Source organism: Homalodisca vitripennis, chromosome 2 (assembly GCF_021130785.1).
Source record: "Homalodisca vitripennis isolate AUS2020 chromosome 2, UT_GWSS_2.1, whole genome shotgun sequence".
In the NCBI taxonomy this organism is placed as follows: domain Eukaryota; kingdom Metazoa; phylum Arthropoda; class Insecta; order Hemiptera; family Cicadellidae; genus Homalodisca; species Homalodisca vitripennis.
This window is the reverse complement of record NC_060208.1, coordinates 120,369,544-120,377,965: the sequence shown is the minus strand read 5'-3', so window position 1 is coordinate 120,377,965 and position 8,422 is coordinate 120,369,544.

Below are 8,422 nucleotides of genomic sequence, written 5' to 3'. Positions count from 1 at the left end.
AACTATAAATTGTAATATATTAGTTACTTTGAATACGTGTTATTAAGATAGAACTACAATTATTAAATAGCTTTTAGAGTGCTTTACAAGTCTTATCTTAAAATTTGTAAAAAAATGGCACAACATGAGTTTGTTCATTTGTACCCAAATATCAATAAATCTAATACATTAATTTCTAGTTGAAAATTTACATAATATTATTTATAGGGTCAGCTTTTTATTTATTTTAATAAACATAAAATACCGAAATAATAATGATAAATACCCAACCTGAATAATTACTTTATTTTGTCATTCGCCATATTTCCAGTTTGCTCTAAATCAACATAAAACACCTCGGTACTAAGGAAGATAAATCTATTACATACTTTTCTCTCTAATATGTATGGAATTTATTACCTAGAATACACGGTATTAGTTGTAATATATTGACCTTAATGTAAAATTTCAACGCGAATTGAGTAAGTAGATCAGATGAATATATAGTAATTCATATGAAAAAGAGGGTACGATATCAACTATTGGCATTTAAAAGTTTTGTATTACGAGGTAATTATATGGTGTTTTATTTATAAATTACACATGACATTAAATAACTACTAAGTTTAACAAACATAACTAGTTTGCTTGTGCGCATGCGTGTGCCCTTCCCCTGTCTCTTCCGTTGGATGAACGCTCTCTTATTAGTCAATTAAATATGTCGATCAATATCAAAAATGTGTTCTCACAGTTAACAGAGAGTCAGTAAATAATTAAAGTTCAATGTGAGCTCCATATTAAGTTCCAATGTACTGTACGTGATAATGGTATCTATTATCATAATTTTCAAAATGCCTGCTGTAAATCTAAAAAGACTTTACTGGATGATCTACGATGACTGAGCTATGGAAATACCTGTTCTGTCTAAGTCTTTCAGAAAGGTAGTAAAGAGATCCAGTGTTGCCTACGCGGAGACACTTATATCTATATCATAATTGTGTACAGAGTACGGTTTTCACGTTGTTTTTACAAATTAAACATCTATATTTTCTAATTCGTATTTTTGGAACCTTTGGTGATGAATAATTTAGTCTCAAATTCTGATTGTGAGATAGGCTAACAATGTTTGATGTTGTTTTTTATTTAAGATGTATTATATAACGGTAAATAGAGCGGTATACAAATATTAATCGCTAAGTCACATGTTACATTGAAACATTCCGTATATGATTGCTTTGTATATGAAGATTATATTAAAAAATATGATTTATGATGTTATATATATATATATATATATATATATATATATATATTTCGGTTGAAACTTACTAAAGTCAATAAGCGCTGCCTTTTACTTATAAATATATTAGCTTTGCACTAAAGCTGGTGAAAAAGTCAAGCTATTGCATACGTTATATGGAATGCGTCACTCTATACTTAAGTGGGCCATCCCAAAGTAACATAGCCCTTAGGACCTTATTAGATTGGTAGATCCATCCCTATCCTCAGAAACGGGAAATATTTATTATAAAATTTTAATACGATGATAGGTTCTACATGATAAAAATTTACTGAAAGTTCACTGAGAGAAACCCATTATTAGTAATTTGATACTTTAGTTACCTTCTTATGTAGAAAGTCGCTATGAAAATTTCATCATATAATTGATTTATGTACGTAAACAGATTTTTCTCATAAACAAAAGAAATTATACTGTATACATAAAATAACAAAGAATTACTAATTATTTTATCCTTAACTCATTGATAAATAACTGAAACCTTATTCTCTGCTTTATTAGTTCAAATGACTATTTAAGAACTAGGATAAGTGTTTACCATTTGCTGCTTAAAATACCACAGTTTCAATATAATAACATTGGCATAGAGAAACAGAAAAATTTAAAGTTTTTAAAAAGTGAAATGTGTATAAAACTAGAACATTATTCCTTTTTATTTTATGAAACGTTGTGGCCATATGATTTTATAGAATAATACATTTCGAATTTTACATGATCTAAAATTTGACTTTTCCTACCGTATGGAGCGCAGCACAATGTAACCCCTGCAAAAAAGGCGAATTGGGAAATCGTGGAATGAGTAATGATTGGAAACTATGGTTGTGAATTAAACTTGCGTGTGAAACTTAGAGCACAATATACGTGTACAGGGAAATGTTACCTATTATCTAAGTTAAAAACAAACTGTTTCACTCTATGATCCATTGTTTTGTTGAATACAACTAGTTTGTTGATTAGTTTGATATGGTTAGGTGATATTTCAAATTCTAAAATATTTTACAGCGCTCTACAAAGCACTGCATTCACAAATTGTACCGTGTATTTTTGTACAGATCCTCACGTACAAATGTTATAAAACTCTATAACATTTCTATAAAAGCATTTTACTGAAAAAATGTTTAACTCATAGAAATAGAATTAAACCATAAATTGGTAATATACGTAAATTCTGTAATATGGATACATTATCCATGATTTCGATGAAATACTTTCTACTCTGTTTTATGCATGATGTGATTAAAATTGTATAACATACCACTGACCTTTGGTAATAAATAGATATCAGAGAAATCTGCCTTTTTTACTACCCCAAAATCGATAAAATTATTTTTTAATTAAATTTTTTTGCCATATTTTACCATTGTGGATATGTTTTCTAATGTAATAGAAAGTGAATGATGTGAACTATTTTTTCTATATCCGTAATAAATGTAAATCCACTGTGTAAATAATACATTACCATTATTGTAAGTATAATAGAGATATACTACAAATTATCCCTAGGTAAAAAAGTCACTGAATTGTACGCTTAATATTTAAATATAAAAGATAGCTAAAAATATAACAAACACTTGACACATTGTCAGTTGCTTTTCAGTTCGGCAGTCACGTGTCTCCATTTAGTATCTCACTTTGCATTTAAAGAGGAAATTTTTAGTGCATCTGCCTCAAATCTTGTGCTCGTATGACATTTCAGGTACAATGCATTCTGACACCGCGCAATTCATATTTACAAAGTTATATTTTATTTAACTATACTTGATATTACCATATACTGGTAAGACATGTCAAAACCGGCAATCTCGTTACCCCTTACATTCAAAGAGTAAATAAAGTGTCACGTAAAAGGCTTCACTGAATGTGCATTGAAACATTTAGCTACGTAGATCTATTCATTTAATATGCAGGAAACAATGTCTGCAGCCCCTAGACGCAAAAAAGAAAATATAACGCTCAGCCAGGTCCATTTTCGAGCTCATTTCTGTCTACTTATAAATTAATTTTGTGCAAATACACATCTAAAATATTTTTCTGTACAGAATACAGATAGTTAGGCTATAGAAATATTCAGCTTGAATCCCATAGAGCGACATGCTTATCACCAAACTCGAAGAAATCTGTTTTATGTAGGTATGAAGTACGTGCAAGTCCATTGCTCAAATTCTTCTTAAGATATCCAGAACAGACACGCAAACAGATAGACAGATACATAGCAGAGAGAAGAGGAATGTTGTCAGAATTCTTAGTCGTGTCTAAGCAAAATGTACAGGTTTAAAGCTAAATACATTCTTGAGGTATAACCGTGAATTATGTAATTTGTTAAAGCTCAGCTTGGTTTAATGTAAATACATGCAGCAAAATATAACTTTCTTCCAACCGCATACATAAATAATTCCATAAAACTGAGTATCGAAAAACCAATGAGAACTCAATTAAAGTCTTACCAACCAATCCAACAAAGTAACATTAAATGTGTTACTATTTCACATGTTATAATGTCACGATTGTACTTGTACTTGTAGTTGTCTACAAACTAGTTTAGCAGGAAATTTGCACTACATTAACAAACAAAGTTATTTTCCTTAAATATATTTAGAAGTTTCTCTAACAAAAATAACCATTGTCAGGCACATTTTGGTGGAGGTCAAACAAATTGGTGTCATCAAAGTAGTCGGTGTGTATATAATTTTTTTTGGTGATGAGCTAACCTGCTTAAAATGTTTTATATATATATATATATATATATATTTATATATATATATATATATACACACACACACACACACACACATATATATATATATATATATATATATATATATATATATATATATATATATACACACACTATCGTCTCTTAATCCTCACAATAGCGTATCTATATTCTGAAAATGTATTTGGCAATATATCTACGTACAAATTAGCTCTTGTGTAAAGTACACGTTTTAAGAAAAATTGCTTCAAATGCGAATTTTTTTATGAGTTACTTTAAAGCTTTCATCAACTTACTTAATCTTTTAGGTCTATCAATTTAACTTTCTCACAGTATTTTTACACTGGTTCCTAGACTTATACTAAAATTTATATACAGTTGTTCATTTAGTCACATTCATTCGATAAGAACTTCTGTCTATTAGAAAGATCCAAGGTTTAAATCATAGTCCAAGACGGAATACAAGAGGAAAAGGTTTTTGTACATAATGTCCTGAAATGTGTTATTAAAGCAATTGATAATATTAATTAAAAACTTTACAAACTGCCTTTTTGTTTTGTACCTCAGTAGCATAATTGATGTGGGACTTTAGATCAAAATTAAACAAAAAATTGATTGAGGATAATTATTTTGTACTACCAATTTTAAAGTGTAATTATCGGAGTGATTGACTAGATGCTCTACACGAGAGTATTTCATTCACTTGAAACATCCTTTATTATTTAACATAAAACAAGCATTAAAAGCTAACAATGGTCACTGCGTTGAGCCTTTATTATACAATTTTGATGTAATTATAAAATATATGTGTTAGTTTTATTATTAGAAAATCAAATTTTGTATCCCCATCCAAACAAATGTATTCCCAATTTTTTTTTAACTTTTTTTATGTAGCCACATTTTATGTAAATATCAGAATATCTGTCCAATTAGTTCAAAAGCAAAATAAATGTATTAAATAAACCATGTTTCATTAAAGAGATCAACCATTGCCAAGCTAAAGAGTGTTCATAGTATTTTTGTAATTGTGTTTTTACCTATTATTAGTTGAAATTTTGAATAATAATGCACGGGTTCAACCAGTATCCACTAATGGAACGAATACATAATTAATTAAAAGTGATCAGATAACGCTACTTTTACCACCGGACCTGTCTACTTTATGTCAGCTTAGTTTTAAATTAAACTATAACGTTAAATATCCTATTGATTTTATTACTTTTAGTGTTATTTTTTATTTATTACCGTATATGTGCAAAAACATAGTTGGTTATAAAAGTTGTTATAGCAAATTTTTCAAGGAATGTTTAAGTAACATTTAGTTTTCGAATCACACAACCTACGTATTAGACATTTTTTAAATTTTTATTTTAAATTTTACAGCTAAATACGTTTAAGTTATTATTAAGTTACAATTATGTAATTAAAAACATTTTTAAACGGTACAATTACTGTTATAAATCCTGTAAGGATCATTGTGATTACGATTATAATAAATATATTATGTATCTTTCTGACAAATTAACAACTTATGTGTATGTTTCAATGAATAACATGATAAAATGTTTTTGGCATTTAATCTAAAATGTGTTTACGAAAATAAATTCATATTTGTAATGAAAATTGATTTTGCTGTGTTAGTTCAAACTTTTCTTCATTAAAATTTGAGTAGATTCTCTTCAATAATACACTTTGTTACATAAATATGTTAGAGATGTAACCTCGAAAAATGTTTGATAAATATGTATATAATTATAAACCTTTTAACAATTTTTAAACTCGTTATTTTAATGCTATGTACATTTCGATTTCTGGGAATTCATCTTCAGGTACTAAGGTTAAGTTAAATTATGAAAATAATTTTTTAATATTTTTAATAATTAAAAAATTATCAATAATAATAATAATTATACACATAATAAATAAAATGTTATTGTTGGTTTGTTATTGTTTTTTTATAATTATATACATATAAATATGTTAGCTTTGAAAACTATTTTCTTTAAGTAAACAAATATATAAAATCTTAAAAAATTTTTGTGTTAATAGTGATAATATATCAAAATATTCATAAATCTTAGACTCTCCTGCGTATACTTGATTTATAAGATAATACTTATATATATATATATATATATATATATATATATATATATATATCAGGGCTTAATCAAATTTAAAGTCCAAAATAAACCAAAAAGTGTGTCAAAATTAAGAATTCTATATATGTCTGATAGTAACGCTTTTATTCTATGAAAATAACTTAGACTGAACAGATATCGTTCAAAATACTGTTTTATTTAAATAATAAACGACATTACATAATAATGTGTTATATAATATTATTTATTTAGAAATTATATATAAACATTAATATAATAAGAATACATATATGTAAATAAATAAATATATATATATATATATATATATATATCCATATATATGTATAAGAATATGTTTAATTAATATGTTACATAAGCATTTTGTTATATTATATTATCTCGATCATTTTTCGAGACTTAGAGCGTTACAACATTAGACGTCCCTTACGTCTTCCGACTAGGAAATATAAATATATATATCGTATTCATAGGTCCTATAGGTTTGTTAATAAAATGATAACTGTTCTCTTAGAACTCAAACTAAATTTGAGAAAAGTTTGTTTAATACAGTATATTTTGATTTTGCATGCACTCTGATGAACATAATATGATCTTATCCTTATTTATTATACCTTTTCAAATAAAAATAAAGATTTTATTATAATTGAAATTATTAGGATCTCTTGAGTATAAGAAATACTTGAGCATACATAATAACAGACAGTCGAAGTCAAAAATCTCATATTTTACAGAGTACACACTATTTAGGTTAACATTAATTCCCCTGAGATTTCGTTTAGATTCTTTAATATCTGAAATGTATATATTAACACAATTTGTTTGGTATTGTTTATTATACAGTTATAGCGCTGTCAGATAATTTACCAGTAATCCTATTAAAAATTTCAATAAAAAAAACTCTTTAAATACATGGAATAATGTGACACACTTCTTAAATTTTGGAGTATAATCTCTTTCATGTTCTCCTGTGATACTGCAGAAGATGTGAATTTGACGGACCGGAAATTCTCAATTTCCCTGCTCACTGACAACGATAATGCTAAGGGAAACGTCCGCCATAACGAAATGTAAGATTTTGTTTCATGCAGCGTTGGATCCTTAATATATGAGTTACAATTGACTCAAAATTGCTACACAAATTGTGTTTTTAAACTAAAATCTATATTGTAATATTACAAGTAGTAATTAAATGTCTGTTTCACATTTTACTTTTAGAAACTTTATGTTATGAAAAAAATAAACTAAGCATACAATAACCATCGATTTTCAATTTGAATACCATATTTACATTCATAGCTTTTCTTGTATTTATGTATAATAGACCTATTTAATCTCATAAAATTATCTGTAAGAGAAAAAACGTCTTAGACAATTGTGAGTTTTTTACTCAAAAATAGTTGAATGCATTACTTTAAAATACAATTAACGTCTCTCCAATAACTATGAGAATATTAATTTACGTTTCATTCTCTCCAAAGCAGGTTGTGAGATCTCCCATAAAAGTGTCTTTGTTGTACAAATACAAATTATTCTTTATTGCTATATTACTAATGTACTATTACAGGATTAACTGTAACCGTTATTAAATTTATTAACCCATTTAGGACCGTTGTTCCAAAAATGGAACATTAAAATAATAATTTCCCAAAAAACGGGATTTCCCTCAGAGAAGGGAATAATTCTCCCTAAAGTGTTGTGTTGGCTATACTGTAGCAGGTTTTGAAACAGTGGACTCATACATGACTGATTTCTGTTGTCTGTCTTCTTCCACATGTGATCACTTATTTTCACCATGTCATCAAGTGAAACGTAAGTATATAACTACATAATTGTTTTGTGTAATTATATGAGATTGGTTTTATTTATGTTTTATAGAGGCTTTGAAACATTATATGTACTAATTTTAGTCAAATGTTTACTAGTGCCAGTTTTAGGTTATCGTAAACTCTAGCGTTCCAATAATGGAACAGCGGTCACGAGAGGTCACGTGTACATAAAATGTAAAGTTTCGGTTCTCTTTGTGTTTTTATAAACATTACACTTTTTTATCTTATCAATATCATGCCTATTTATCACTAGGTGATATATAACAAGTAGGCCTAGGCTTCTACTAGTTTTTCTTTGCTTTGTTTTTTTTTACCAACTAATTTCATTTATTTCCTTACGAGAAATTTATACGTACTGAACTTTTTAGGTATTCCTTGGATGAAATTCTGAACCTTATTGAGTCCGACTGCCACGTGTTGAGCGCCAGAGTGTATATCAACCCACCAACAAACGTAAACGACTCAGATGAGGACAGCGGCG